The sequence below is a fragment of the Haliotis asinina genome, chromosome 1 (genome assembly GCF_037392515.1).
Source record: "Haliotis asinina isolate JCU_RB_2024 chromosome 1, JCU_Hal_asi_v2, whole genome shotgun sequence".
In the NCBI taxonomy this organism is placed as follows: Eukaryota; Metazoa; Mollusca; class Gastropoda; order Lepetellida; family Haliotidae; genus Haliotis; species Haliotis asinina.
Genome location: NC_090280.1, coordinates 64,018,907 through 64,046,646, shown reverse-complemented (window position 1 = coordinate 64,046,646; position 27,740 = coordinate 64,018,907). Strand labels below are relative to the sequence as shown.

The 27,740-nt window shown below is 44.9% G+C and overlaps 33 non-coding genes across 33 annotated transcripts; all 33 read right to left on the bottom strand.

Moving 5' to 3' along the window:
• Positions 1-177: 177 nt before the first annotated feature.
• Positions 178-249, bottom strand: Trnah-gug (transfer RNA histidin (anticodon GUG)). The gene has a single exon. It is a non-coding gene; the product is annotated as a tRNA-His (tRNA).
• A 545-nt stretch (positions 250-794) lies between these two features.
• Trnah-gug (transfer RNA histidin (anticodon GUG)) lies at positions 795-866 on the bottom strand. The gene has a single exon. It is a non-coding gene; the product is annotated as a tRNA-His (tRNA).
• A 1,170-nt stretch (positions 867-2,036) lies between these two features.
• Positions 2,037-2,108, bottom strand: Trnah-gug (transfer RNA histidin (anticodon GUG)). The gene has a single exon. It is a non-coding gene; the product is annotated as a tRNA-His (tRNA).
• Positions 2,109-3,278: 1,170 nt separating this feature from the next.
• Trnah-gug (transfer RNA histidin (anticodon GUG)) lies at positions 3,279-3,350 on the bottom strand. The gene has a single exon. It is a non-coding gene; the product is annotated as a tRNA-His (tRNA).
• Positions 3,351-3,903: 553 nt separating this feature from the next.
• On the bottom strand, positions 3,904-3,975 carry Trnah-gug (transfer RNA histidin (anticodon GUG)). Its single transcript has one exon. It is a non-coding gene; the product is annotated as a tRNA-His (tRNA).
• A 547-nt stretch (positions 3,976-4,522) lies between these two features.
• Positions 4,523-4,594, bottom strand: Trnah-gug (transfer RNA histidin (anticodon GUG)). Its single transcript has one exon. It is a non-coding gene; the product is annotated as a tRNA-His (tRNA).
• Positions 4,595-7,005: 2,411 nt separating this feature from the next.
• On the bottom strand, positions 7,006-7,077 carry Trnah-gug (transfer RNA histidin (anticodon GUG)). Its single transcript has one exon. It is a non-coding gene; the product is annotated as a tRNA-His (tRNA).
• A 1,170-nt stretch (positions 7,078-8,247) lies between these two features.
• On the bottom strand, positions 8,248-8,319 carry Trnah-gug (transfer RNA histidin (anticodon GUG)). Its single transcript has one exon. It is a non-coding gene; the product is annotated as a tRNA-His (tRNA).
• A 1,172-nt stretch (positions 8,320-9,491) lies between these two features.
• On the bottom strand, positions 9,492-9,563 carry Trnah-gug (transfer RNA histidin (anticodon GUG)). Its single transcript has one exon. It is a non-coding gene; the product is annotated as a tRNA-His (tRNA).
• A 553-nt stretch (positions 9,564-10,116) lies between these two features.
• On the bottom strand, positions 10,117-10,188 carry Trnah-gug (transfer RNA histidin (anticodon GUG)). Its single transcript has one exon. It is a non-coding gene; the product is annotated as a tRNA-His (tRNA).
• A 547-nt stretch (positions 10,189-10,735) lies between these two features.
• On the bottom strand, positions 10,736-10,807 carry Trnah-gug (transfer RNA histidin (anticodon GUG)). The gene has a single exon. It is a non-coding gene; the product is annotated as a tRNA-His (tRNA).
• Positions 10,808-11,359: 552 nt separating this feature from the next.
• On the bottom strand, positions 11,360-11,431 carry Trnah-gug (transfer RNA histidin (anticodon GUG)). Its single transcript has one exon. It is a non-coding gene; the product is annotated as a tRNA-His (tRNA).
• A 547-nt stretch (positions 11,432-11,978) lies between these two features.
• On the bottom strand, positions 11,979-12,050 carry Trnah-gug (transfer RNA histidin (anticodon GUG)). Its single transcript has one exon. It is a non-coding gene; the product is annotated as a tRNA-His (tRNA).
• Positions 12,051-13,222: 1,172 nt separating this feature from the next.
• On the bottom strand, positions 13,223-13,294 carry Trnah-gug (transfer RNA histidin (anticodon GUG)). The gene has a single exon. It is a non-coding gene; the product is annotated as a tRNA-His (tRNA).
• Positions 13,295-13,846: 552 nt separating this feature from the next.
• Positions 13,847-13,918, bottom strand: Trnah-gug (transfer RNA histidin (anticodon GUG)). The gene has a single exon. It is a non-coding gene; the product is annotated as a tRNA-His (tRNA).
• Positions 13,919-14,465: 547 nt separating this feature from the next.
• Trnah-aug (transfer RNA histidin (anticodon AUG)) lies at positions 14,466-14,537 on the bottom strand. Its single transcript has one exon. It is a non-coding gene; the product is annotated as a tRNA-His (tRNA).
• A 552-nt stretch (positions 14,538-15,089) lies between these two features.
• Positions 15,090-15,161, bottom strand: Trnah-gug (transfer RNA histidin (anticodon GUG)). The gene has a single exon. It is a non-coding gene; the product is annotated as a tRNA-His (tRNA).
• A 547-nt stretch (positions 15,162-15,708) lies between these two features.
• Trnah-gug (transfer RNA histidin (anticodon GUG)) lies at positions 15,709-15,780 on the bottom strand. Its single transcript has one exon. It is a non-coding gene; the product is annotated as a tRNA-His (tRNA).
• Positions 15,781-16,332: 552 nt separating this feature from the next.
• Trnah-gug (transfer RNA histidin (anticodon GUG)) lies at positions 16,333-16,404 on the bottom strand. The gene has a single exon. It is a non-coding gene; the product is annotated as a tRNA-His (tRNA).
• A 547-nt stretch (positions 16,405-16,951) lies between these two features.
• Positions 16,952-17,023, bottom strand: Trnah-gug (transfer RNA histidin (anticodon GUG)). Its single transcript has one exon. It is a non-coding gene; the product is annotated as a tRNA-His (tRNA).
• Positions 17,024-17,575: 552 nt separating this feature from the next.
• Positions 17,576-17,647, bottom strand: Trnah-gug (transfer RNA histidin (anticodon GUG)). Its single transcript has one exon. It is a non-coding gene; the product is annotated as a tRNA-His (tRNA).
• A 547-nt stretch (positions 17,648-18,194) lies between these two features.
• Trnah-gug (transfer RNA histidin (anticodon GUG)) lies at positions 18,195-18,266 on the bottom strand. Its single transcript has one exon. It is a non-coding gene; the product is annotated as a tRNA-His (tRNA).
• Positions 18,267-18,818: 552 nt separating this feature from the next.
• Positions 18,819-18,890, bottom strand: Trnah-gug (transfer RNA histidin (anticodon GUG)). The gene has a single exon. It is a non-coding gene; the product is annotated as a tRNA-His (tRNA).
• Positions 18,891-19,437: 547 nt separating this feature from the next.
• Positions 19,438-19,509, bottom strand: Trnah-gug (transfer RNA histidin (anticodon GUG)). Its single transcript has one exon. It is a non-coding gene; the product is annotated as a tRNA-His (tRNA).
• A 552-nt stretch (positions 19,510-20,061) lies between these two features.
• On the bottom strand, positions 20,062-20,133 carry Trnah-gug (transfer RNA histidin (anticodon GUG)). Its single transcript has one exon. It is a non-coding gene; the product is annotated as a tRNA-His (tRNA).
• A 547-nt stretch (positions 20,134-20,680) lies between these two features.
• On the bottom strand, positions 20,681-20,752 carry Trnah-gug (transfer RNA histidin (anticodon GUG)). The gene has a single exon. It is a non-coding gene; the product is annotated as a tRNA-His (tRNA).
• A 552-nt stretch (positions 20,753-21,304) lies between these two features.
• Trnah-gug (transfer RNA histidin (anticodon GUG)) lies at positions 21,305-21,376 on the bottom strand. Its single transcript has one exon. It is a non-coding gene; the product is annotated as a tRNA-His (tRNA).
• A 547-nt stretch (positions 21,377-21,923) lies between these two features.
• Trnah-gug (transfer RNA histidin (anticodon GUG)) lies at positions 21,924-21,995 on the bottom strand. The gene has a single exon. It is a non-coding gene; the product is annotated as a tRNA-His (tRNA).
• Positions 21,996-22,547: 552 nt separating this feature from the next.
• On the bottom strand, positions 22,548-22,619 carry Trnah-gug (transfer RNA histidin (anticodon GUG)). The gene has a single exon. It is a non-coding gene; the product is annotated as a tRNA-His (tRNA).
• A 547-nt stretch (positions 22,620-23,166) lies between these two features.
• Positions 23,167-23,238, bottom strand: Trnah-gug (transfer RNA histidin (anticodon GUG)). The gene has a single exon. It is a non-coding gene; the product is annotated as a tRNA-His (tRNA).
• Positions 23,239-24,409: 1,171 nt separating this feature from the next.
• On the bottom strand, positions 24,410-24,481 carry Trnah-gug (transfer RNA histidin (anticodon GUG)). Its single transcript has one exon. It is a non-coding gene; the product is annotated as a tRNA-His (tRNA).
• A 1,170-nt stretch (positions 24,482-25,651) lies between these two features.
• Positions 25,652-25,723, bottom strand: Trnah-gug (transfer RNA histidin (anticodon GUG)). Its single transcript has one exon. It is a non-coding gene; the product is annotated as a tRNA-His (tRNA).
• Positions 25,724-26,893: 1,170 nt separating this feature from the next.
• Trnah-gug (transfer RNA histidin (anticodon GUG)) lies at positions 26,894-26,965 on the bottom strand. Its single transcript has one exon. It is a non-coding gene; the product is annotated as a tRNA-His (tRNA).
• Between the last annotated feature and the right edge of the window lie 775 nt (positions 26,966-27,740).

The window sequence follows — 27,740 nt, the reverse complement described above, 5'->3', positions numbered from 1 at the left end:
GGGGTTGGGGTTAGATGTCCCCAATCTTAGCCAAAACATGTCCACTAAAATACTGTGGCGGAATGATCAGAATTCTTTTCTGCAGTAGTTTGAAATGGGCCGACTTCTGCATGTAGCTGTTGTAACTTCGGTCATTAAAAAGAAAGAATGCTGATATCCCAAAATGAAAAGTGTAGATGCCGTGACCAGGATTCGAACCTGGGTTCTTGCGGCCACAACGCAAAGTCCTAACCACTAGACGATCACGGCTGTTCTACCAGCTGAAAGGGCCGGGGATTTATACACATTTTCAGCCTTTTCCTTCCTACGATCAGCCATTAAACACATCGCTTTGTCACAGTATAATGTTGATGACGCCCTCTAAAAACAGCTGGAAGTCCCACACAAGTCAGTGAGCAAAGTGTTTCCGCCATTTACTAATGACATCAGCAATGTACTTGATGATAAGAGTAACTTTCAGCCATAGTATGAAGGATATGAAGGCGCTCAAATGAAATCAAAGAGTAAGTTGCTGTAGAAGATGGACAAGTTTCCCTGCATGACATGAAAGTTTGAGAAGGAGGTGAAGGACTTAGGCAGCTACATCAGCTACACATCAGCTAAAACGTAGTAAAACTAGGTGCCTCTATAATCAGTGTAGCAAGTGGATGGCTGTAGAAAATGGCTTCATTTTGAAAACTTCTGCAGTTGAGACGCAAAAACATTTGAGCAAAGGCTACGTCCTAGTGGGCGACAGGAAAGACAAGCGTCTGGGAAAATGCAGAGAATTTCACCTTGCAAAAGTTGGGGTAACATGCCGTGACCCGGATTCGAACCGGGGTTCTTGCGGCCACAACGCAAAGTCCTAACCACTAGAGGATCACGGCTACATCTCACACTCTTATCAGAAAGACATTTTTCGTGCTGTAGTGACTGGCACTTAATTTCTTTTCACTCTTACCGGAATATGTTGGGGTACAATATTTTAGGCCTCATGAGAAATCAAACAAAAATAACTGAGTTGTCCTCATTTCCAAAGTCACTTTACTACTCCAACAGTACTAGTGAAAAAAAATGAGGGTTAGGGTGAGGGATACAGTGAGGGTTAGGACTGCTGCAAGGAGTCTGGGCTAGGGTTGGAGTCAGAGTGAGGGCTGGGCTTAGGATCAGGGCTAGGCTTACACTTCGACACTGTTAAGGTATAGGGCTAGGGTTAAACGTAGAGTTAGGACCAGGGTTTGGATTAGGGGTAGGGTGCGGGTTGGGGTTGGGGTTAGATGTCCCCAATCTTAGCCAAAACATGTCCACTAAAATACTGTGGCGGAATGATCAGAATTCTTTTCTGCAGTAGTTTGAAATGGGCCGACTTCTGCATGTAGCTGTTGTAACTTCGGTCATTAAAAAGAAAGAATGCTGATATCCCAAAATGAAAAGTGTAGATGCCGTGACCAGGATTCGAACCTGGGTTCTTTTGGCCACAACGCAAAGTCCTAACCACTAGACGATCACGGCTGTTCTACCAGCTGAAAGGGCCGGGGATTTATACACATTTTCAGCCTTTTCCTTCCTACGATCAGCCATTAAACACATCGCTTTGTCACAGTATAATGTTGATGACGCCCTCTAAAAACAGCTGGAAGTCCCACACAAGTCAGTGAGCAAAGTGTTTCCGCCATTTACTAATGACATCAGCAATGTACTTGATGATAAGAGTAACTTTCAGCCATAGTATGAAGGATATGAAGGCGCTCAAATGAAATCAAAGAGTAAGTTGCTGTAGAAGATGGACAAGTTTCCCTGCATGACATGAAAGTTTGAGAAGGAGGTGAAGGACTTAGGCAGCTACATCAGCTACACATCAGCTAAAACGTAGTAAAACTAGGTGCCTCTATAATCAGTGTAGCAAGTGGATGGCTGTAGAAAATGGCTTCATTTTGAAAACTTCTGCAGTTGAGACGCAAAAACATTTGAGCAAAGGCTACGTCCTAGTGGGCGACAGGAAAGACAAGCGTCTGGGAAAATGCAGAGAATTTCACCTTGCAAAAGTTGGGGTAACATGCCGTGACCCGGATTCGAACCGGGGTTCTTGCGGCCACAACGCAAAGTCCTAACCACTAGAGGATCACGGCTACATCTCACACTCTTATCAGAAAGACATTTTTCGTGCTGTAGTGACTGGCACTTAATTTCTTTTCACTCTTACCGGAATATGTTGGGGTACAATATTTTAGGCCTCATGAGAAATCAAACAAAAATAACTGAGTTGTCCTCATTTCCAAAGTCACTTTACTACTCCAACAGTACTAGTGAAAAAAAATGAGGGTTAGGGTGAGGGATACAGTGAGGGTTAGGACTGCTGCAAGGAGTCTGGGCTAGGGTTGGAGTCAGAGTGAGGGCTGGGCTTAGGATCAGGGCTAGGCTTACACTTCGACACTGTTAAGGTATAGGGCTAGGGTTAAACGTAGAGTTAGGACCAGGGTTTGGATTAGGGGTAGGGTGCGGGTTGGGGTTGGGGTTAGATGTCCCCAATCTTAGCCAAAACATGTCCACTAAAATACTGTGGCGGAATGATCAGAATTCTTTTCTGCAGTAGTTTGAAATGGGCCGACTTCTGCATGTAGCTGTTGTAACTTCGGTCATTAAAAAGAAAGAATGCTGATATCCCAAAATGAAAAGTGTAGATGCCGTGACCAGGATTCGAACCTGGGTTCTTTTGGCCACAACGCAAAGTCCTAACCACTAGACGATCACGGCTGTTCTACCAGCTGAAAGGGCCGGGGATTTATACACATTTTCAGCCTTTTCCTTCCTACGATCAGCCATTAAACACATCGCTTTGTCACAGTATAATGTTGATGACGCCCTCTAAAAACAGCTGGAAGTCCCACACAAGTCAGTGAGCAAAGTGTTTCCGCCATTTACTAATGACATCAGCAATGTACTTGATGATAAGAGTAACTTTCAGCCATAGTATGAAGGATATGAAGGCGCTCAAATGAAATCAAAGAGTAAGTTGCTGTAGAAGATGGACAAGTTTCCCTGCATGACATGAAAGTTTGAGAAGGAGGTGAAGGACTTAGGCAGCTACATCAGCTACACATCAGCTAAAACGTAGTAAAACTAGGTGCCTCTATAATCAGTGTAGCAAGTGGATGGCTGTAGAAAATGGCTTCATTTTGAAAACTTCTGCAGTTGAGACGCAAAAACATTTGAGCAAAGGCTACGTCCTAGTGGGCGACAGGAAAGACAAGCGTCTGGGAAAATGCAGAGAATTTCACCTTGCAAAAGTTGGGGTAACATGCCGTGACCCGGATTCGAACCGGGGTTCTTGCGGCCACAACGCAAAGTCCTAACCACTAGAGGATCACGGCTACATCTCACACTCTTATCAGAAAGACATTTTTCGTGCTGTAGTGACTGGCACTTAATTTCTTTTCACTCTTACCGGAATATGTTGGGGTACAATATTTTAGGCCTCATGAGAAATCAAACAAAAATAACTGAGTTGTCCTCATTTCCAAAGTCACTTTACTACTCCAACAGTACTAGTGAAAAAAAATGAGGGTTAGGGTGAGGGATACAGTGAGGGTTAGGACTGCTGCAAGGAGTCTGGGCTAGGGTTGGAGTCAGAGTGAGGGCTGGGCTTAGGATCAGGGCTAGGCTTACACTTCGACACTGTTAAGGTATAGGGCTAGGGTTAAACGTAGAGTTAGGACCAGGGTTTGGATTAGGGGTAGGGTGCGGGTTGGGGTTGGGGTTAGATGTCCCCAATCTTAGCCAAAACATGTCCACTAAAATACTGTGGCGGAATGATCAGAATTCTTTTCTGCAGTAGTTTGAAATGGGCCGACTTCTGCATGTAGCTGTTGTAACTTCGGTCATTAAAAAGAAAGAATGCTGATATCCCAAAATGAAAAGTGTAGATGCCGTGACCAGGATTCGAACCTGGGTTCTTGCGGCCACAACGCAAAGTCCTAACCACTAGACGATCACGGCTGTTCTACCAGCTGAAAGGGCCGGGGATTTATACACATTTTCAGCCTTTTCCTTCCTACGATCAGCCATTAAACACATCGCTTTGTCACAGTATAATGTTGATGACGCCCTCTAAAAACAGCTGGAAGTCCCACACAAGTCAGTGAGCAAAGTGTTTCCGCCATTTACTAATGACATCAGCAATGTACTTGATGATAAGAGTAACTTTCAGCCATAGTATGAAGGATATGAAGGCGCTCAAATGAAATCAAAGAGTAAGTTGCTGTAGAAGATGGACAAGTTTCCCTGCATGACATGAAAGTTTGAGAAGGAGGTGAAGGACTTAGGCAGCTACATCAGCTACACGTGGGCCATAAAACGTAGTAAAACTAGGTGCCTCTATAATCAGTGTAGCAAGTGGATGGCTGTAGAAAATGGCTTCATTTTGAAAGCTTCTGCAGTTGAGACGCAAAAACATTTGAGCAAAGGCTACGTCCTAGTGGGCGACAGGAAAGACAAGCGTCTGGGAAAATGCAGAGAATTTCACCTTGCAAAAGTTGGGGTAACATGCCGTGACCCGGATTCGAACCGGGGTTCTTGCGGCCACAACGCAAAGTCCTAACCACTAGACGATCACGGCTACATCTCACCCTCTTATCAGAAAGACATTTTTCGTGCTGTAGTGACTGGCACTTAATTTCTTTTCACTCTTACCGGAATATGTTGGGGTACAATATTTTAGGCCTCATGAGAAATCAAACAAAAATAACTGAGTTGTCCTCATTTCCAAAGTCACTTTACTACTCCAACAGTACTAGTGAAAAAAAAGAGGGTTAGGGTGAGGGATACAGTGAGGGTTAGGACTGCTGCAAGGAGTCTGGGCTAGGGTTGGAGTCAGAGTGAGGGCTGGGCTTAGGATCAGGGCTAGGCTTACACTTCGACACTGTTAAGGTATAGGGCTAGGGTTAAACGTAGAGTTAGGACCAGGGTTTGGACTAGGGGTAGGGTGCGGGTTGGGGTTAGGGTTAGATGTCCCCAATCTTAGCGAAAACATGTCCACTAAAATACTGTGGCGGAATGATCAGAATTCTTTTCTGCAGTAGTTTGAAATGGGCCGACTTCTGCATGTAGCTGTTGTAACTTCGGTCATTAAAAAGAAAGAATGCTGATATCCCAAAATGAAAAGTGTAGATGCCGTGACCAGGATTCGAACCTGGGTTCTTTTGGCCACAACGCAAAGTCCTAACCACTAGACGATCACGGCTGTTCTACCAGCTGAAAGGGCCGGGGATTTATACACATTTTCAGCCTTTTCCTTCCTACGATCAGCCATTAAACACATCGCTTTGTCACAGTATAATGTTGATGACGCCCTCTAAAAACAGCTGGAAGTCCCACACAAGTCAGTGAGCAAAGTGTTTCCGCCATTTACTAATGACATCAGCAATGTACTTGATGATAAGAGTAACTTTCAGCCATAGTATGAAGGATATGAAGGCGCTCAAATGAAATCAAAGAGTAAGTTGCTGTAGAAGATGGACAAGTTTCCCTGCATGACATGAAAGTTTGAGAAGGAGGTGAAGGACTTAGGCAGCTACATCAGCTACACATCAGCTAAAACGTAGTAAAACTAGGTGCCTCTATAATCAGTGTAGCAAGTGGATGGCTGTAGAAAATGGCTTCATTTTGAAAACTTCTGCAGTTGAGACGCAAAAACATTTGAGCAAAGGCTACGTCCTAGTGGGCGACAGGAAAGACAAGCGTCTGGGAAAATGCAGAGAATTTCACCTTGCAAAAGTTGGGGTAACATGCCGTGACCCGGATTCGAACCGGGCTTCTTGCGGCCACAACGCAAAGTCCTAACCACTAGAGGATCACGGCTACATCTCACACTCTTATCAGAAAGACATTTTTCGTGCTGTAGTGACTGGCACTTAATTTCTTTTCACTCTTACCGGAATATGTTGGGGTACAATATTTTAGGCCTCATGAGAAATCAAACAAAAATAACTGAGTTGTCCTCATTTCCAAAGTCACTTTACTACTCCAACAGTACTAGTGAAAAAAAATGAGGGTTAGGGTGAGGGATACAGTGAGGGTTAGGACTGCTGCAAGGAGTCTGGGCTAGGGTTGGAGTCAGAGTGAGGGCTGGGCTTAGGATCAGGGCTAGGCTTACACTTCGACACTGTTAAGGTATAGGGCTAGGATTAAACGTAGAGTTAGGACCAGGGTTTGGACTAGGGGTAGGGTGCGGGTTGGGGTTGGGGTTAGATGTCCCCAATCTTAGCGAAAACATGTCCACTAAAATACTGTGGCGGAATGATCAGAATTCTTTTCTGCAGTAGTTTGAAATGGGCCGACTTCTGCATGTAGCTGTTGTAACTTCGGTCATTAAAAAGAAAGAATGCTGATATCCCAAAATGAAAAGTGTAGATGCCGTGACCAGGATTCGAACCTGGGTTCTTTTGGCCACAACGCAAAGTCCTAACCACTAGACGATCACGGCTGTTCTACCAGCTGAAAGGGCCGGGGATTTATACACATTTTCAGCCTTTTCCTTCCTACGATCAGCCATTAAACACATCGCTTTGTCACAGTATAATGTTGATGACGCCCTCTAAAAACAGCTGGAAGTCCCACACAAGTCAGTGAGCAAAGTGTTTCCGCCATTTACTAATGACATCAGCAATGTACTTGATGATAAGAGTAACTTTCAGCCATAGTATGAAGGATATGAAGGCGCTCAAATGAAATCAAAGAGTAAGTTGCTGTAGAAGATGGACAAGTTTCCCTGCATGACATGAAAGTTTGAGAAGGAGGTGAAGGACTTAGGCAGCTACATCAGCTACACATCAGCTAAAACGTAGTAAAACTAGGTGCCTCTATAATCAGTGTAGCAAGTGGATGGCTGTAGAAAATGGCTTCATTTTGAAAACTTCTGCAGTTGAGACGCAAAAACATTTGAGCAAAGGCTACGTCCTAGTGGGCGACAGGAAAGACAAGCGTCTGGGAAAATGCAGAGAATTTCACCTTGCAAAAGTTGGGGTAACATGCCGTGACCCGGATTCGAACCGGGGTTCTTGCGGCCACAACGCAAAGTCCTAACCACTAGAGGATCACGGCTACATCTCACACTCTTATCAGAAAGACATTTTTCGTGCTGTAGTGACTGGCACTTAATTTCTTTTCACTCTTACCGGAATATGTTGGGGTACAATATTTTAGGCCTCATGAGAAATCAAACAAAAATAACTGAGTTGTCCTCATTTCCAAAGTCACTTTACTACTCCAACAGTACTAGTGAAAAAAAATGAGGGTTAGGGTGAGGGATACAGTGAGGGTTAGGACTGCTGCAAGGAGTCTGGGCTAGGGTTGGAGTCAGAGTGAGGGCTGGGCTTAGGATCAGGGCTAGGCTTACACTTCGACACTGTTAAGGTATAGGGCTAGGGTTAAACGTAGAGTTAGGACCAGGGTTTGGATTAGGGGTAGGGTGCGGGTTGGGGTTGGGGTTAGATGTCCCCAATCTTAGCCAAAACATGTCCACTAAAATACTGTGGCGGAATGATCAGAATTCTTTTCTGCAGTAGTTTGAAATGGGCCGACTTCTGCATGTAGCTGTTGTAACTTCGGTCATTAAAAAGAAAGAATGCTGATATCCCAAAATGAAAAGTGTAGATGCCGTGACCAGGATTCGAACCTGGGTTCTTTTGGCCACAACGCAAAGTCCTAACCACTAGACGATCACGGCTGTTCTACCAGCTGAAAGGGCCGGGGATTTATACACATTTTCAGCCTTTTCCTTCCTACGATCAGCCATTAAACACATCGCTTTGTCACAGTATAATGTTGATGACGCCCTCTAAAAACAGCTGGAAGTCCCACACAAGTCAGTGAGCAAAGTGTTTCCGCCATTTACTAATGACATCAGCAATGTACTTGATGATAAGAGTAACTTTCAGCCATAGTATGAAGGATATGAAGGCGCTCAAATGAAATCAAAGAGTAAGTTGCTGTAGAAGATGGACAAGTTTCCCTGCATGACATGAAAGTTTGAGAAGGAGGTGAAGGACTTAGGCAGCTACATCAGCTACACATCAGCTAAAACGTAGTAAAACTAGGTGCCTCTATAATCAGTGTAGCAAGTGGATGGCTGTAGAAAATGGCTTCATTTTGAAAACTTCTGCAGTTGAGACGCAAAAACATTTGAGCAAAGGCTACGTCCTAGTGGGCGACAGGAAAGACAAGCGTCTGGGAAAATGCAGAGAATTTCACCTTGCAAAAGTTGGGGTAACATGCCGTGACCCGGATTCGAACCGGGGTTCTTGCGGCCACAACGCAAAGTCCTAACCACTAGAGGATCACGGCTACATCTCACACTCTTATCAGAAAGACATTTTTCGTGCTGTAGTGACTGGCACTTAATTTCTTTTCACTCTTACCGGAATATGTTGGGGTACAATATTTTAGGCCTCATGAGAAATCAAACAAAAATAACTGAGTTGTCCTCATTTCCAAAGTCACTTTACTACTCCAACAGTACTAGTGAAAAAAAATGAGGGTTAGGGTGAGGGATACAGTGAGGGTTAGGACTGCTGCAAGGAGTCTGGGCTAGGGTTGGAGTCAGAGTGAGGGCTGGGCTTAGGATCAGGGCTAGGCTTACACTTCGACACTGTTAAGGTATAGGGCTAGGGTTAAACGTAGAGTTAGGACCAGGGTTTGGATTAGGGGTAGGGTGCGGGTTGGGGTTGGGGTTAGATGTCCCCAATCTTAGCCAAAACATGTCCACTAAAATACTGTGGCGGAATGATCAGAATTCTTTTCTGCAGTAGTTTGAAATGGGCCGACTTCTGCATGTAGCTGTTGTAACTTCGGTCATTAAAAAGAAAGAATGCTGATATCCCAAAATGAAAAGTGTAGATGCCGTGACCAGGATTCGAACCTGGGTTCTTTTGGCCACAACGCAAAGTCCTAACCACTAGACGATCACGGCTGTTCTACCAGCTGAAAGGGCCGGGGATTTATACACATTTTCAGCCTTTTCCTTCCTACGATCAGCCATTAAACACATCGCTTTGTCACAGTATAATGTTGATGACGCCCTCTAAAAACAGCTGGAAGTCCCACACAAGTCAGTGAGCAAAGTGTTTCCGCCATTTACTAATGACATCAGCAATGTACTTGATGATAAGAGTAACTTTCAGCCATAGTATGAAGGATATGAAGGCGCTCAAATGAAATCAAAGAGTAAGTTGCTGTAGAAGATGGACAAGTTTCCCTGCATGACATGAAAGTTTGAGAAGGAGGTGAAGGACTTAGGCAGCTACATCAGCTACACGTGGGCCATAAAACGTAGTAAAACTAAGTGCCTCTATAATCAGTGTAGCAAGTGGATGGCTGTAGAAAATGGCTTCATTTTGAAAGCTTCTGCAGTTGAGACGCAAAAACATTTGAGCAAAGGCTACGTCCTAGTGGGCGACAGGAAAGACAAGCGTCTGGGAAAATGCAGAGAATTTCACCTTGCAAAAGTTGGGGTAACATGCCGTGACCCGGATTCGAACCGGGGTTCTTGCGGCCACAACGCAAAGTCCTAACCACTAGACGATCACGGCTACATCTCACCCTCTTATCAGAAAGACATTTTTCGTGCTGTAGTGACTGGCACTTAATTTCTTTTCACTCTTACCGGAATATGTTGGGGTACAATATTTTAGGCCTCATGAGAAATCAAACAAAAATAACTGAGTTGTCCTCATTTCCAAAGTCACTTTACTACTCCAACAGTACTAGTGAAAAAAAATGAGGGTTAGGGTGAGGGATACAGTGAGGGTTAGGACTGCTGCAAGGAGTCTGGGCTATGGTTGGAGTCAGAGTGAGGGCTGGGCTTAGGATCAGGGCTAGGCTTACACTTCGACACTGTTAAGGTATAGGGCTAGGGTTAAACGTAGAGTTAGGACCAGGGTTTGGATTAGGGGTAGGGTGCGGGTTGGGGTTAGGGTTAGATGTCCCCAATCTTAGCGAAAACATGTCCACTAAAATACTGTGGCGGAATGATCAGAATTCTTTTCTGCAGTAGTTTGAAATGGGCCGACTTCTGCATGTAGCTGTTGTAACTTCGGTCATTAAAAAGAAAGAATGCTGATATCCCAAAATGAAAAGTGTAGATGCCGTGACCAGGATTCGAACCTGGGTTCTTGCGGCCACAACGCAAAGTCCTAACCACTAGACGATCACGGCTGTTCTACCAGCTGAAAGGGCCGGGGATTTATACACATTTTCAGCCTTTTCCTTCCTACGATCAGCCATTAAACACATCGCTTTGTCACAGTATAATGTTGATGACGCCCTCTAAAAACAGCTGGAAGTCCCACACAAGTCAGTGAGCAAAGTGTTTCCGCCATTTACTAATGACATCAGCAATGTACTTGATGATAAGAGTAACTTTCAGCCATAGTATGAAGGATATGAAGGCGCTCAAATGAAATCAAAGAGTAAGTTGCTGTAGAAGATGGACAAGTTTCCCTGCATGACATGAAAGTTTGAGAAGGAGGTGAAGGACTTAGGCAGCTACATCAGCTACACGTGGGCCATAAAACGTAGTAAAACTAGGTGCCTCTATAATCAGTGTAGCAAGTGGATGGCTGTAGAAAATGGCTTCATTTTGAAAGCTTCTGCAGTTGAGACGCAAAAACATTTGAGCAAAGGCTACGTCCCAGTGGGCGACAGGAAAGACAAGCGTCTGGGAAAAAGCAGAGAATTTCACCATGCAAAAGTTGGGGTAACATGCCGTGACCCGGATTCGAACCGGGGTTCTTGCGGCCACAACGCAAAGTCCTAACCACTAGACGATCACGGCTACATCTCACCCTCTTATCAGAAAGACATTTTTCGTGCTGTAGTGACTGGCACTTAATTTCTTTTCACTCTTACCGGAATATGTTGGGGTACAATATTTTAGGCCTCATGAGAAATCAAACAAAAATAACTGAGTTGTCCTCATTTCCAAAGTCACTTTACTACTCCAACAGTACTAGTGAAAAAAAAGAGGGTTAGGGTGAGGGATACAGTGAGGGTTAGGACTGCTGCAAGGAGTCTGGGCTAGGGTTGGAGTCAGAGTGAGGGCTGGGCTTAGGATCAGGGCTAGGCTTACACTTCGACACTGTTAAGGTATAGGGCTAGGGTTAAACGTAGAGTTAGGACCAGGGTTTGGATTAGGGGTAGGGTGCGGGTTGGGGTTGGGGTTAGATGTCCCCAATCTTAGCCAAAACATGTCCACTAAAATACTGTGGCGGAATGATCAGAATTCTTTTCTGCAGTAGTTTGAAATGGGCCGACTTCTGCATGTAGCTGTTGTAACTTCGGTCATTAAAAAGAAAGAATGCTGATATCCCAAAATGAAAAGTGTAGATGCCGTGACCAGGATTCGAACCTGGGTTCTTGCGGCCACAACGCAAAGTCCTAACCACTAGACGATCACGGCTGTTCTACCAGCTGAAAGGGCCGGGGATTTATACACATTTTCAGCCTTTTCCTTCCTACGATCAGCCATTAAACACATCGCTTTGTCACAGTATAATGTTGATGACGCCCTCTAAAAACAGCTGGAAGTCCCACACAAGTCAGTGAGCAAAGTGTTTCCGCCATTTACTAATGACATCAGCAATGTACTTGATGATAAGAGTAACTTTCAGCCATAGTATGAAGGATATGAAGGCGCTCAAATGAAATCAAAGAGTAAGTTGCTGTAGAAGATGGACAAGTTTCCCTGCATGACATGAAAGTTTGAGAAGGAGGTGAAGGACTTAGGCAGCTACATCAGCTACACGTGGGCCATAAAACGTAGTAAAACTAGGTGCCTCTATAATCAGTGTAGCAAGTGGATGGCTGTAGAAAATGGCTTCATTTTGAAAGCTTCTGCAGTTGAGACGCAAAAACATTTGAGCAAAGGCTACGTCCCAGTGGGCGACAGGAAAGACAAGCGTCTGGGAAAAAGCAGAGAATTTCACCTTGCAAAAGTTGGGGTAACATGCCGTGACCCGGATTCGAACCGGGGTTCTTGCGGCCACAACGCAAAGTCCTAACCACTAGACGATCACGGCTACATCTCACCCTCTTATCAGAAAGACATTTTTCGTGCTGTAGTGACTGGCACTTAATTTCTTTTCACTCTTACCGGAATATGTTGGGGTACAATATTTTAGGCCTCATGAGAAATCAAACAAAAATAACTGAGTTGTCCTCATTTCCAAAGTCACTTTACTACTCCAACAGTACTAGTGAAAAAAAAAGAGGGTTAGGGTGAGGGATACAGTGAGGGTTAGGACTGCTGCAAGGAGTCTGGGCTAGGGTTGGAGTCAGAGTGAGGGCTGGGCTTAGGATCAGGGCTAGGCTTACACTTCGACACTGTTAAGGTATAGGGCTAGGGTTAAACGTAGAGTTAGGACCAGGGTTTGGATTAGGGGTAGGGTGCGGGTTGGGGTTGGGGTTAGATGTCCCCAATCTTAGCCAAAACATGTCCACTAAAATACTGTGGCGGAATGATCAGAATTCTTTTCTGCAGTAGTTTGAAATGGGCCGACTTCTGCATGTAGCTGTTGTAACTTCGGTCATTAAAAAGAAAGAATGCTGATATCCCAAAATGAAAAGTGTAGATGCCGTGACCAGGATTCGAACCTGGGTTCTTTTGGCCACAACGCAAAGTCCTAACCACTAGACGATCACGGCTGTTCTACCAGCTGAAAGGGCCGGGGATTTATACACATTTTCAGCCTTTTCCTTCCTACGATCAGCCATTAAACACATCGCTTTGTCACAGTATAATGTTGATGACGCCCTCTAAAAACAGCTGGAAGTCCCACACAAGTCAGTGAGCAAAGTGTTTCCGCCATTTACTAATGACATCAGCAATGTACTTGATGATAAGAGTAACTTTCAGCCATAGTATGAAGGATATGAAGGCGCTCAAATGAAATCAAAGAGTAAGTTGCTGTAGAAGATGGACAAGTTTCCCTGCATGACATGAAAGTTTGAGAAGGAGGTGAAGGACTTAGGCAGCTACATCAGCTACACGTGGGCCATAAAACGTAGTAAAACTAGGTGCCTCTATAATCAGTGTAGCAAGTGGATGGCTGTAGAAAATGGCTTCATTTTGAAAGCTTCTGCAGTTGAGACGCAAAAACATTTGAGCAAAGGCTACGTCCCAGTGGGCGACAGGAAAGACAAGCGTCTGGGAAAAAGCAGAGAATTTCACCTTGCAAAAGTTGGGGTAACATGCCGTGACCCGGATTCGAACCGGGGTTCTTGCGGCCACAACGCAAAGTCCTAACCACTAGACGATCACGGCTACATCTCACCCTCTTATCAGAAAGACATTTTTCGTGCTGTAGTGACTGGCACTTAATTTCTTTTCACTCTTACCGGAATATGTTGGGGTACAATATTTTAGGCCTCATGAGAAATCAAACAAAAATGACTGAGTTGTCCTCATTTCCAAAGTCACTTTACTACTCCAACAGTACTAGTGAAAAAAATGAGGGTTAGGGTGATTGATACAGTGAGGGATAGGACTGCTGCAAGGAGTCTGGGCTAGGGTTGGAGTCAGAGTGAGGGCTGGGCTTAGGATCAGGGCTAGGCTTACACTCCGACACTGTTAAGGTATAGGGCTATGGTTAAACGTAGAGTTAGGACCAGGGTTTGGATTAGGGGTAGGGTGCGGGTTGGGGTTAGGGTTAGATGTCCCCACTCTTAGCCAAAACATGTCCACTAAAATACTGTGGCGGAATGATCAGAATTCTTTTCTGCAGTAGTTTGAAATGGGCCGACGTCTGCATGTAGCTGTTGTAACTTCGGTCATTAAAAAGAAAGAATGCTGATATCCCAAAATGAAAAGTGTAGATGCCGTGACCAGGATTCGAACCTGGGTTCTTGCGGCCACAACGCAAAGTCCTAACCACTAGACGATCACGGCTGTTCTACCAGCTGAAAGGGCCGGGGATTTATACACATTTTCAGCCTTTTCCTTCCTACGATCAGCCATTAAACACATCGCTTTGTCACAGTATAATGTTGATGACGCCCTCTAAAAACAGCTGGAAGTCCCACACAAGTCAGTGAGCAAAGTGTTTCCGCCATTTACTAATGACATCAGCAATGTACTTGATGATAAGAGTAACTTTCAGCCATAGTATGAAGGATATGAAGGCGCTCAAATGAAATCAAAGAGTAAGTTGCTGTAGAAGATGGACAAGTTTCCCTGCATGACATGAAAGTTTGAGAAGGAGGTGAAGGACTTAGGCAGCTACATCAGCTACACGTGGGCCATAAAACGTAGTAAAACTAGGTGCCTCTATAATCAGTGTAGCAAGTGGATGGCTGTAGAAAATGACTTCATTTTGAAAGCTTCTGCAGTTGAGACGCAAAAACATTTGAGCAAAGGCTACGTCCCAGTGGGCGACAGGAAAGACAAGCGTCTGGGAAAAAGCAGAGAATTTCACCTTGCAAAAGTTGGGGTAACATGCCGTGACCCGGATTCGAACCGGGGTTCTTGCGGCCATAACGCAAAGTCCTAACCACTAGACGATCACGGCTACATCTCACCCTCTTATCAGAAAGACATTTTTCGTGCTGTAGTGACTGGCACTTAATTTCTTTTCACTCTTACCGGAATATGTTGGGGTACAATATTTTAGGCCTCATGAGAAATCAAACAAAAATGACTGAGTTGTCCTCATTTCCAAAGTCACTTTACTACTCCAACAGTACTAGTGAAAAACATGAGGGTTAGGGTGATTGATACAGTGAGGGTTAGGACTGCTGCAAGGAGTCTGGGCTAGGGTTGGAGTCAGAGTGAGGGCTGGGCTTAGGATCAGGGCTAGGCTTACACTCCGACACTGTTCAGGTATAGGGCTATGGTTAAACGTAGAGTTAGGACCAGGGTTTGGATTAGGGGTAGGGTGCGGGTTGGGGTTAGGGTTAGATGTCCCCAATCTTAGCCAAAACATGTCCACTAAAATACTGTGGCGGAATGATCAGAATTCTTTTCTGCAGTAGTTTGAAATGGGCCGACGTCTGCATGTAGCTGTTGTAACTTCGGTCATTAAAAAGAAAGAATGCTGATATCCCAAAATGAAAAGTGTAGATGCCGTGACCAGGATTCGAACCTGGGTTCTTGCGGCCACAACGCAAAGTCCTAACCACTAGACGATCACGGCTGTTCTACCAGCTGAAAGGGCCGGGGATTTATACACATTTTCAGCCTTTTCCTTCCTACGATCAGCCATTAAACACATCGCTTTGTCACAGTATAATGTTGATGACGCCCTCTAAAAACAGCTGGAAGTCCCACACAAGTCAGTGAGCAAAGTGTTTCCGCCATTTACTAATGACATCAGCAATGTACTTGATGATAAGAGTAACTTTCAGCCATAGTATGAAGGATATGAAGGCGCTCAAATGAAATCAAAGAGTAAGTTGCTGTAGAAGATGGACAAGTTTCCCTGCATGACATGAAAGTTTGAGAAGGAGGTGAAGGACTTAGGCAGCTACATCAGCTACACGTGGGCCATAAAACGTAGTAAAACTAGGTGCCTCTATAATCAGTGTAGCAAGTGGATGGCTGTAGAAAATGGCTTCATTTTGAAAGCTTCTGCAGTTGAGACGCAAAAACATTTGAGCAAAGGCTACGTCCCAGTGGGCGACAGGAAAGACAAGCGTCTGGGAAAAAGCAGAGAATTTCACCTTGCAAAAGTTGGGGTAACATGCCGTGACCCGGATTCGAACCGGGGTTCTTGCGGCCACAACGCAAAGTCCTAACCACTAGACGATCACGGCTACATCTCACCCTCTTATCAGAAAGACATTTTTCGTGCTGTAGTGACTGGCACTTAATTTCTTTTCACTCTTACCGGAATATGTTGGGGTACAATATTTTAGGCCTCATGAGAAATCAAACAAAAATGACTGAGTTGTCCTCATTTCCAAAGTCACTTTACTACTCCAACAGTACTAGTGAAAAAAATGAGGGTTAGGGTGATTGATACAGTGAGGGTTAGGACTGCTGCAAGGAGTCTGGGCTAGGGTTGGAGTCAGAGTGAGGGCTGGGCTTAGGATCAGGGCTAGGCTTACACTCCGACACTGTTAAGGTATAGGGCTATGGTTAAACGTAGAGTTAGGACCAGGGTTTGGATTAGGGGTAGGGTGCGGGTTGGGGTTAGGGTTAGATGTCCCCACTCTTAGCCAAAACATGTCCACTAAAATACTGTGGCGGAATGATCAGAATTCTTTTCTGCAGTAGTTTGAAATGGGCCGACGTCTGCATGTAGCTGTTGTAACTTCGGTCATTAAAAAGAAAGAATGCTGATATCCCAAAATGAAAAGTGTAGATGCCGTGACCAGGATTCGAACCTGGGTTCTTCCGGCCACAACGCAAAGTCCTAACCACTAGACGATCACGGCTGTTCTACCAGCTGAAAGGGCCGGGGATTTATACACATTTTCAGCCTTTTCCTTCCTACGATCAGCCATTAAACACATCGCTTTGTCACAGTATAATGTTGATGACGCCCTCTAAAAACAGCTGGAAGTCCCACACAAGTCAGTGAGCAAAGTGTTTCCGCCATTTACTAATGACATCAGCAATGTACTTGATGATAAGAGTAACTTTCAGCCATAGTATGAAGGATATGAAGGCGCTCAAATGAAATCAAAGAGTAAGTTGCTGTAGAAGATGGACAAGTTTCCCTGCATGACATGAAAGTTTGAGAAGGAGGTGAAGGACTTAGGCAGCTACATCAGCTACACGTGGGCCATAAAACGTAGTAAAACTAGGTGCCTCTATAATCAGTGTAGCAAGTGGATGGCTGTAGAAAATGGCTTCATTTTGAAAGCTTCTGCAGTTGAGACGCAAAAACATTTGAGCAAAGGCTACGTCCCAGTGGGCGACAGGAAAGACAAGCGTCTGGGAAAAAGCAGAGAATTTCACCTTGCAAAAGTTGGGGTAACATGCCGTGACCCGGATTCGAACCGGGGTTCTTGCGGCCACAACGCAAAGTCCTAACCACTAGACGATCACGGCTACATCTCACCCTCTTATCAGAAAGACATTTTTCGTGCTGTAGTGACTGGCACTTAATTTCTTTTCACTCTTACCGGAATATGTTGGGGTACAATATTTCAGGCCTCATGAGAAATCAAACAAAAATGACTGAGTTGTCCTCATTTCCAAAGTCACTTTACTACTCCAACAGTACTAGTGAAAAAAATGAGGGTTAGGGTGATTGATACAGTGAGGGTTAGGACTGCTGCAAGGAGTCTGGGCTAGGGTTGGAGTCAGAGTGAGGGCTGGGCTTAGGATCAGGGCTAGGCTTACACTCCGACACTGTTAAGGTATAGGGCTATGGTTAAACGTAGAGTTAGGACCAGGGTTTGGATTAGGGGTAGGGTGCGGGTTGGGGTTAGGGTTAGATGTCCCCACTCTTAGCCAAAACATGTCCACTAAAATACTGTGGCGGAATGATCAGAATTCTTTTCTGCAGTAGTTTGAAATGGGCCGACGTCTGCATGTAGCTGTTGTAACTTCGGTCATTAAAAAGAAAGAATGCTGATATCCCAAAATGAAAAGTGTAGATGCCGTGACCAGGATTCGAACCTGGGTTCTTGCGGCCACAACGCAAAGTCCTAACCACTAGACGATCACGGCTGTTCTACCAGCTGAAAGGGCCGGGGATTTATACACATTTTCAGCCTTTTCCTTCCTACGATCAGCCATTAAACACATCGCTTTGTCACAGTATAATGTTGATGACGCCCTCTAAAAACAGCTGGAAGTCCCACACAAGTCAGTGAGCAAAGTGTTTCCGCCATTTACTAATGACATCAGCAATGTACTTGATGATAAGAGTAACTTTCAGCCATAGTATGAAGGATATGAAGGCGCTCAAATGAAATCAAAGAGTAAGTTGCTGTAGAAGATGGACAAGTTTCCCTGCATGACATGAAAGTTTGAGAAGGAGGTGAAGGACTTAGGCAGCTACATCAGCTACACGTGGGCCATAAAACGTAGTAAAACTAGGTGCCTCTATAATCAGTGTAGCAAGTGGATGGCTGTAGAAAATGGCTTCATTTTGAAAGCTTCTGCAGTTGAGACGCAAAAACATTTGAGCAAAGGCTACGTCCTAGTGGGCGACAGGAAAGACAAGCGTCTGGGAAAAAGCAGAGAATTTCACCTTGCAAAAGTTGGGGTAACATGCCGTGACCCGGATTCGAACCGGGGTTCTTGCGGCCACAACGCAAAGTCCTAACCACTAGACGATCACGGCTACATCTCACCCTCTTATCAGAAAGACATTTTTCGTGCTGTAGTGACTGGCACTTAATTTCTTTTCACTCTTACCGGAATATGTTGGGGTACAATATTTTAGGCCTCATGAGAAATCAAACAAAAATGACTGAGTTGTCCTCATTTCCAAAGTCACTTTACTACTCCAACAGTACTAGTGAAAAAAATGAGGGTTAGGGTGATTGATACAGTGAGGGTTAGGACTGCTGCAAGGAGTCTGGGCTAGGGTTGGAGTCAGAGTGAGGGCTGGGCTTAGGATCAGGGCTAGGCTTACACTCCGACACTGTTCAGGTATAGGGCTATGGTTAAACGTAGAGTTAGGACCAGGGTTTGGATTAGGGGTAGGGTGCGGGTTGGGGTTGGGGTTAGATGTCCCCAATCTTAGCCAAAACATGTCCACTAAAATACTGTGGCGGAATGATCAGAATTCTTTTCTGCAGTAGTTTGAAATGGGCCGACGTCTGCATGTAGCTGTTGTAACTTCGGTCATTGAAAAGAAAGAATGCTGATATCCCAAAATGAAAAGTGTAGATGCCGTGACCAGGATTCGAACCTGGGTTCTTGCGGCCACAACGCAAAGTCCTAACCACTAGACGATCACGGCTGTTCTACCAGCTGAAAGGGCCGGGGATTTATACACATTTTCAGCCTTTTCCTTCCTACGATCAGCCATTAAACACATCGCTTTGTCACAGTATAATGTTGATGACGCCCTCTAAAAACAGCTGGAAGTCCCACACAAGTCAGTGAGCAAAGTGTTTCCGCCATTTACTAATGACATCAGCAATGTACTTGATGATAAGAGTAACTTTCAGCCATAGTATGAAGGATATGAAGGCGCTCAAATGAAATCAAAGAGTAAGTTGCTGTAGAAGATGGACAAGTTTCCCTGCATGACATGAAAGTTTGAGAAGGAGGTGAAGGACTTAGGCAGCTACATCAGCTACACGTGGGCCATAAAACGTAGTAAAACTAGGTGCCTCTATAATCAGTGTAGCAAGTGGATGGCTGTAGAAAATGGCTTCATTTTGAAAGCTTCTGCAGTTGAGACGCAAAAACATTTGAGCAAAGGCTACGTCCTAGTGGGCGACAGGAAAGACAAGCGTCTGGGAAAAAGCAGAGAATTTCACCTTGCAAAAGTTGGGGTAACATGCCGTGACCCGGATTCGAACCGGGGTTCTTGCGGCCACAACGCAAAGTCCTAACCACTAGACGATCACGGCTACATCTCACCCTCTTATCAGAAAGACATTTTTCGTGCTGTAGTGACTGGCACTTAATTTCTTTTCACTCTTACCGGAATATGTTGGGGTACAATATTTTAGGCCTCATGAGAAATCAAACAAAAATGACTGAGTTGTCCTCATTTCCAAAGTCACTTTACTACTCCAACAGTACTAGTGAAAAAAATGAGGGTTAGGGTGATTGATACAGTGAGGGTTATGACTGCTGCAAGGAGTCTGGGCTAGGGTTGGAGTCAGAGTGAGGGCTGGGCTTAGGATCAGGGCTAGGCTTACACTCCGACACTGTTCAGGTATAGGGCTATGGTTAAACGTAGAGTTAGGACCAGGGTTTGGATTAGGGGTAGGGTGCGGGTTGGGGTTAGGGTTAGATGTCCCCACTCTTAGCCAAAACATGTCCACTAAAATACTGTGGCGGAATGATCAGAATTCTTTTCTGCAGTAGTTTGAAATGGGCCGACGTCTGCATGTAGCTGTTGTAACTTCCGTCATTAAAAAGAAAGAATGCTGATATCCCAAAATGAAAAGTGTAGATGCCGTGACCAGGATTCGAACCTGGGTTCTTGCGGCCACAACGCAAAGTCCTAACCACTAGACGATCACGGCTGTTCTACCAGCTGAAAGGGCCGGGGATTTATACACATTTTCAGCCTTTTCCTTCCTACGATCAGCCATTAAACACATCGCTTTGTCACAGTATAATGTTGATGACGCCCTCTAAAAACAGCTGGAAGTCCCACACAAGTCAGTGAGCAAAGTGTTTCCGCCATTTACTATTGACATCAGCAATGTACTTGATGATAAGAGTAACTTTCAGCCATAGTATGAAGGATATGAAGGCGCTCAAATGAAATCAAAGAGTAAGTTGCTGTAGAAGATGGACAAGTTTCCCTGCATGACATGAAAGTTTGAGAAGGAGGTGAAGGACTTAGGCAGCTACATCAGCTACACGTGGGTCATAAAACGTAGTAAAACTAGGTGCCTCTATAGTCAGTGTAGCAAGTGGATGGCTGTAGAAAATGGCTTCATTTTGAAAGCTTCTGCAGTTGAGACGCAAAAACATTTGAGCAAAGGCTACGTCCTAGTGGGCGACAGGAAAGACAAGCGTCTGGGAAAATGCAGAGAATTTCACCTTGCAAAAGTTGGGGTAACATGCCGTGACCCGGATTCGAACCGGGGTTCTTGCGGCCACAACGCAAAGTCCTAACCACTAGACGATCACGGCTACATCTCACCCTCTTATCAGAAAGACATTTTTCGTGCTGTAGTGACTGGCACTTAATTTCTTTTCACTCTTACCGGAATATGTTGGGGTACAATATTTTAGGCCTCATGAGAAATCAAACAAAAATAACTGAGTTGTCCTCATTTCCAAAGTCACTTTACTACTCCAACAGTACTAGTGAAAAAAATGAGGGTTAGGGTGAGGGATACAGTGAGGGATAGGACTGCTGCAAGGAGTCTGGGCTAGGGTTGGAGTCAGAGTGAGGGCTGGGCTTAGGATCAGGGCTAGGCTTACACTCCGACACTGTTAAGGTATAGGGCTAGGGTTAAACGTAGAGTTAGGACCAGGGTTTGGATTAGGGGTAGGGTGCGGGTTGGGGTTAGGGTTAGATGTCCCCACTCTTAGCCAAAACATGTCCACTAAAATACTGTGGCGGAATGATCAGAATTCTTTTCTGCAGTAGTTTGAAATGGGCCGACGTCTGCATGTAGCTGTTGTAACTTCCGTCATTAAAAAGAAAGAATGCTGATATCCCAAAATGAAAAGTGTAGATGCCGTGACCAGGATTCGAACCTGGGTTCTTGCGGCCACAACGCAAAGTCCTAACCACTAGACGATCACGGCTGTTCTACCAGCTGAAAGGGCCGGGGATTTATACACATTTTCAGCCTTTTCCTTCCTACGATCAGCCATTAAACACATCGCTTTGTCACAGTATAATGTTGATGACGCCCTCTAAAAACAGCTGGAAGTCCCACACAAGTCAGTGAGCAAAGTGTTTCCGCCATTTACTATTGACATCAGCAATGTACTTGATGATAAGAGTAACTTTCAGCCATAGTATGAAGGATATGAAGGCGCTCAAATGAAATCAAAGAGTAAGTTGCTGTAGAAGATGGACAAGTTTCCCTGCATGACATGAAAGTTTGAGAAGGAGGTGAAGGACTTAGGCAGCTACATCAGCTACACGTGGGTCATAAAACGTAGTAAAACTAGGTGCCTCTATAGTCAGTGTAGCAAGTGGATGGCTGTAGAAAATGGCTTCATTTTGAAAGCTTCTGCAGTTGAGACGCAAAAACATTTGAGCAAAGGCTACGTCCTAGTGGGCGACAGGAAAGACAAGCGTCTGGGAAAATGCAGAGAATTTCACCTTGCAAAAGTTGGGGTAACATGCCGTGACCCGGATTCGAACCGGGGTTCTTGCGGCCACAACGCAAAGTCCTAACCACTAGACGATCACGGCTACATCTCACCCTCTTATCAGAAAGACATTTTTCGTGCTGTAGTGACTGGCACTTAATTTCTTTTCACTCTTACCGGAATATGTTGGGGTACAATATTTTAGGCCTCATGAGAAATCAAACAAAAATAACTGAGTTGTCCTCATTTCCAAAGTCACTTTACTACTCCAACAGTACTAGTGAAAAAAATGAGGGTTAGGGTGAGGGATACAGTGAGGGATAGGACTGCTGCAAGGAGTCTGGGCTAGGGTTGGAGTCAGAGTGAGGGCTGGGCTTAGGATCAGGGCTAGGCTTACACTCCGACACTGTTAAGGTATAGGGCTAGGGTTAAACGTAGAGTTAGGACCAGGGTTTGGATTAGGGGTAGGGTGCGGGTTGGGGTTGGGGTTAGATGTCCCCAATCTTAGCCAAAACATGTCCACTAAAATACTGTGGCGGAATGATCAGAATTCTTTTCTGCAGTAGTTTGAAATGGGCCGACGTCTGCATGTAGCTGTTGTAACTTCGGTCATTGAAAAGAAAGAATGCTGATATCCCAAAATGAAAAGTGTAGATGCCGTGACCAGGATTCGAACCTGGGTTCTTGCGGCCACAACGCAAAGTCCTAACCACTAGACGATCACGGCTGTTCTACCAGCTGAAAGGGCCGGGGATTTATACACATTTTCAGCCTTTTCCTTCCTACGATCAGCCATTAAACACATCGCTTTGTCACAGTATAATGTTGATGACGCCCTTTAAAAACAGCTGGAAGTCCCACACAAGTCAGTGAGCAAAGTGTTTCCGCCATTTACTAATGACATCAGCAATGTACTTGATGATAAGAGTAACTTTCAGCCATAGTATGAAGGATATGAAGGCGCTCAAATGAAATCAAAGAGTAAGTTGCTGTAGAAGATGGACAAGTTTCCCTGCATGACATGAACGTTTGAGAAGGAGGTGAAGGACTTAGGCAGCTACATCAGCTACACGTGGGCCATAAAACATAGTAAAACTAGGTGCCTCTATAATCAGTGTAGCAAGTGGATGGCTGTAGAAAATGGCTTCATTTTGAAAACTTCTGCAGTTGAGACGCAAAAACATTTGAGCAAAGGCTACGTCCTAGTGGGCGACAGGAAAGACAAGCGTCTGGGAAAATGCAGAGAATTTCACCTTGCAAAAGTTGGGGTAACATGCCGTGACCCGGATTCGAACCGGGGTTCTTGCGGCCACAACGCAAAGTCATAACCACTAGAGGATCACGGCTACATCTCACCCTCTTATCAGAAAGACATTTTTCGTGCTGTAGTGACTGGCACTTAATTTCTTTTCACTCTTACCGGAATATGTTGGGGTACAATATTTTAGGCCTCATGAGAAATCAAACAAAAATGACTGAGTTGTCCTCATTTCCAAAGTCACTTTACTACTCCAACAGTACTAGTGAAAAAAATGAGGGTTAGGGTGATTGATACAGTGAGGGTTAGGACTGCTGCAAGGAGTCTGGGCTAGGGTTGGAGTCAGAGTGAGGGCTGGGCTTAGGATCAGGGCTAGGCTTACACTTCGACACTGTTAAGGTATAGGGCTAGGGTTAAACGTAGAGTTAGGACCAGGGTTTGGATTAGGGGTAGGGTGCGGGTTGGGGTTGGGGTTAGATGTCCCCAATCTTAGCCAAAACATGTCCACTAAAATACTGTGGCGGAATGATCAGAATTCTTTTCTGCAGTAGTTTGAAATGAGACGACGTCTGCATGTAGCTGTTGTAACTTCGGTCATTAAAAAGAAAGAATGCTGATATCCCAAAATGAAAAGTGTAGATGCCGTGACCAGGATTCGAACCTGGGTTCTTTTGGCCACAACGCAAAGTCCTAACCACTAGACGATCACGGCTGTTCTACCAGCTGAAAGGGCCGGGGATTTATACACATTTTCAGCCTTTTCCTTCCTACGATCAGCCATTAAACACATCGCTTTGTCACAGTATAATGTTGATGACGCCCTCTAAAAACAGCTGGAAGTCCCACACAAGTCAGTGAGCAAAGTGTTTCCGCCATTTACTAATGACATCAGCAATGTACTTGATGATAAGAGTAACTTTCAGCCATAGTATGAAGGATATGAAGGCGCTCAAATGAAATCAAAGAGTAAGTTGCTGTAGAAGATGGACAAGTTTCCCTGCATGACATGAAAGTTTGAGAAGGAGGTGAAGGACTTAGGCAGCTACATCAGCTACACGTGGGCCATGAAACGTAGTAAAACTAGGTGCCTCTATAGTCAGTGTAGCAAGTGGATGGCTGTAGAAAATGGCTTCATTTTGAAAGCTTCTGCAGTTGAGACGCAAAAACATTTGAGCAAAGGCTACGTCCTAGTGGGCGACAGGAAAGACAAGCGTCTGGGAAAATGCAGAGAATTTCACCTTGCAAAAGTTGGGGTAACATGCCGTGACCCGGATTCGAACCGGGGTTCTTGCGGCCACAACGCAAAGTCCTAACCACTAGAGGATCACGGCTACATCTCACCCTCTTATCAGAAAGACATTTTTCGTGCTGTAGTGACTGGCACTTAATTTCTTTTCACTCTTACCGGAATATGTTGGGGTACAGTATTTTAGGCCTCATGAGAAATCAAACAAACATAACTGAGTTGTCCTCATTTCCAAAGTCACTTTACTACTCCAACAGTACTAGTGAAAAAAATGAGGGTTAGGGTGAGGGATACAGTGAGGGTTAGGACTGCTGCAAGGAGTCTGGGCTAGGGTTGGAGTCAGAGTGAGGGCTGGGCTTAGGATCAGGGCTAGGCTTACACTCCGACACTGTTAAGGTATAGGGCTAGGGTTAAACGTAGAGTTAGGACCAGGGTTTGGATTAGGGGTAGGGTGCGGGTTGGGGTTGGGGTTAGATGTCCCCAATCTTAGCCAAAACATGTCCACTAAAATACTGTGGCGGAATGATCAGAATTCTTTTCTGCAGTAGTTTGAAATGGGCCGACTTCTGCATGTAGCTGTTGTAACTTCGGTCATTAAAAAGAAAGAATGCTGATATCCCAAAATGAAAAGTGTAGATGCCGTGACCAGGATTCGAACCTGGGTTCTTTTGGCCACAACGCAAAGTCCTAACCACTAGACGATCACGGCTGTTCTACCAGCTGAAAGGGCCGGGGATTTATACACATTTTCAGCCTTTTCCTTCCTACGATCAGCCATTAAACACATCGCTTTGTCACAGTATAATGTTGATGACGCCCTCTAAAAACAGCTGGAAGTCCCACACAAGTCAGTGAGCAAAGTGTTTCCGCATTTACTAATGACATCAGCAATGTACTTGATGATAAGAGTAACTTTCAGCCATAGTATGAAGGATATGAAGGCGCTCAAATGAAATCAAAGAGTAAGTTGCTGTAGAAGATGGACAAGTTTCCCTGCATGACATGAAAGTTTGAGAAGGAGGTGAAGGACTTAGGCAGCTACATCAGCTACACGTGGGCCATGAAACGTAGTAAAACTAGGTGCCTCTATAGTCAGTGTAGCAAGTGGATGGCTGTAGAAAATGGCTTCATTTTGAAAGCTTCTGCAGTTGAGACGCAAAAACATTTGAGCAAAGGCTACGTCCTAGTGGGCGACAGGAAAGACAAGCGTCTGGGAAAATGCAGAGAATTTCACCTTGCAAAAGTTGGGGTAACATGCCGTGACCCGGATTCGAACCGGGGTTCTTGCGGCCACAACGCAAAGTCCTAACCACTAGAGGATCACGGCTACATCTCACCCTCTTATCAGAAAGACATTTTTCGTGCTGTAGTGACTGGCACTTAATTTCTTTTCACTCTTACCGGAATATGTTGGGGTACAGTATTTTAGGCCTCATGAGAAATCAAACAAACATAACTGAGTTGTCCTCATTTCCAAAGTCACTTTACTACTCCAACAGTACTAGTGAAAAAAATGAGGGTTAGGGTGAGGGATACAGTGAGGGTTAGGACTGCTGCAAGGAGTCTGGGCTAGGGTTGGAGTCAGAGTGAGGGCTGGGCTTAGGATCAGGGCTAGGCTTACACTCCGACACTGTTAAGGTATAGGGCTAGGGTTAAACGTAGAGTTAGAACCAGGGTTTGGATTAGGGGTAGGGTGCGGGTTGGGGTTGGGGTTAGATGTCCCCAATCTTAGCCAAAACATGTCCACTAAAATACTGTGGCGGAATGATCAGAATTCTTTTCTGCAGTAGTTTGAAATGGGCCGACTTCTGCATGTAGCTGTTGTAACTTCGGTCATTAAAAAGAAAGAATGCTGATATCCCAAAATGAAAAGTGTAGATGCCGTGACCAGGATTCGAACCTGGGTTCTTTTGGCCACAACGCAAAGTCCTAACCACTAGACGATCACGGCTGTTCTACCAGCTGAAAGGGCCGGGGATTTATACACATTTTCAGCCTTTTCCTTCCTACGATCAGCCATTAAACACATCGCTTTGTCACAGTATAATGTTGATGACGCCCTCTAAAAACAGCTGGAAGTCCCACACAAGTCAGTGAGCAAAGTGTTTCCGCATTTACTAATGACATCAGCAATGTACTTGATGATAAGAGTAACTTTCAGCCATAGTATGAAGGATATGAAGGCGCTCAAATGAAATCAAAGAGTAAGTTGCTGTAGAAGATGGACAAGTTTCCCTGCATGACATGAAAGTTTGAGAAGGAGGTGAAGGACTTAGGCAGCTACATCAGCTACACGTGGGCCATGAAACGTAGTAAAACTAGGTGCCTCTATAGTCAGTGTAGCAAGTGGATGGCTGTAGAAAATGGCTTCATTTTGAAAGCTTCTGCAGTTGAGACGCAAAAACATTTGAGCAAAGGCTACGTCCTAGTGGGCGACAGGAAAGACAAGCGTCTGGGAAAATGCAGAGAATTTCACCTTGCAAAAGTTGGGGTAACATGCCGTGACCCGGATTCGAACCGGGGTTCTTGCGGCCACAACGCAAAGTCCTAACCACTAGAGGATCACGGCTACATCTCACCCTCTTATCAGAAAGACATTTTTCGTGCTGTAGTGACTGGCACTTAATTTCTTTTCACTCTTACCGGAATATGTTGGGGTACAGTATTTTAGGCCTCATGAGAAATCAAACAAACATAACTGAGTTGTCCTCATTTCCAAAGTCACTTTACTACTCCAACAGTACTAGTGAAAAAAAATGAGGGTTAGGGTGAAGGATACAGTGAGGGTTAGGACTGCTGCAAGGAGTCTGGGCTAGGGTTGGAGTCAGAGTGAGGGCTGGGCTTAGGATCAGGGCTAGGCTTACACTCCGACACTGTTAAGGTATGGGGCTAGGGTTAAACGTAGAGTTAGGACCAGGGTTTGGATTGGGGGTAGGGTGCGGGTTGGGGTTAGGGTTAGATGTCCCCAATCTTAGCCAAAACATGTCCACTAAAATACTGTGGCGGAATGATCAGAATTCTTTTCTGCAGTAGTTTGAAATGGGCCGACGTCTGCATGTAGCTGTTGTAACTTCGGTCATTGAAAAGAAAGAATGCTGATATCCCAAAATGAAAAGTGTAGATGCCGTGACCAGGATTCGAACCTGGGTTCTTTTGGCCACAACGCAAAGTCCTAACCACTAGACGATCACGGCTGTTCTACCAGCTGAAAGGGCCGGGGATTTATACACATTTTCAGCCTTTTCCTTCCTACGATCAGCCATTAAACACATCGCTTTGTCACAGTATAATGTTGATGACGCCCTCTAAAAACAGCTGGAAGTCCCACACAAGTCAGTGAGCAA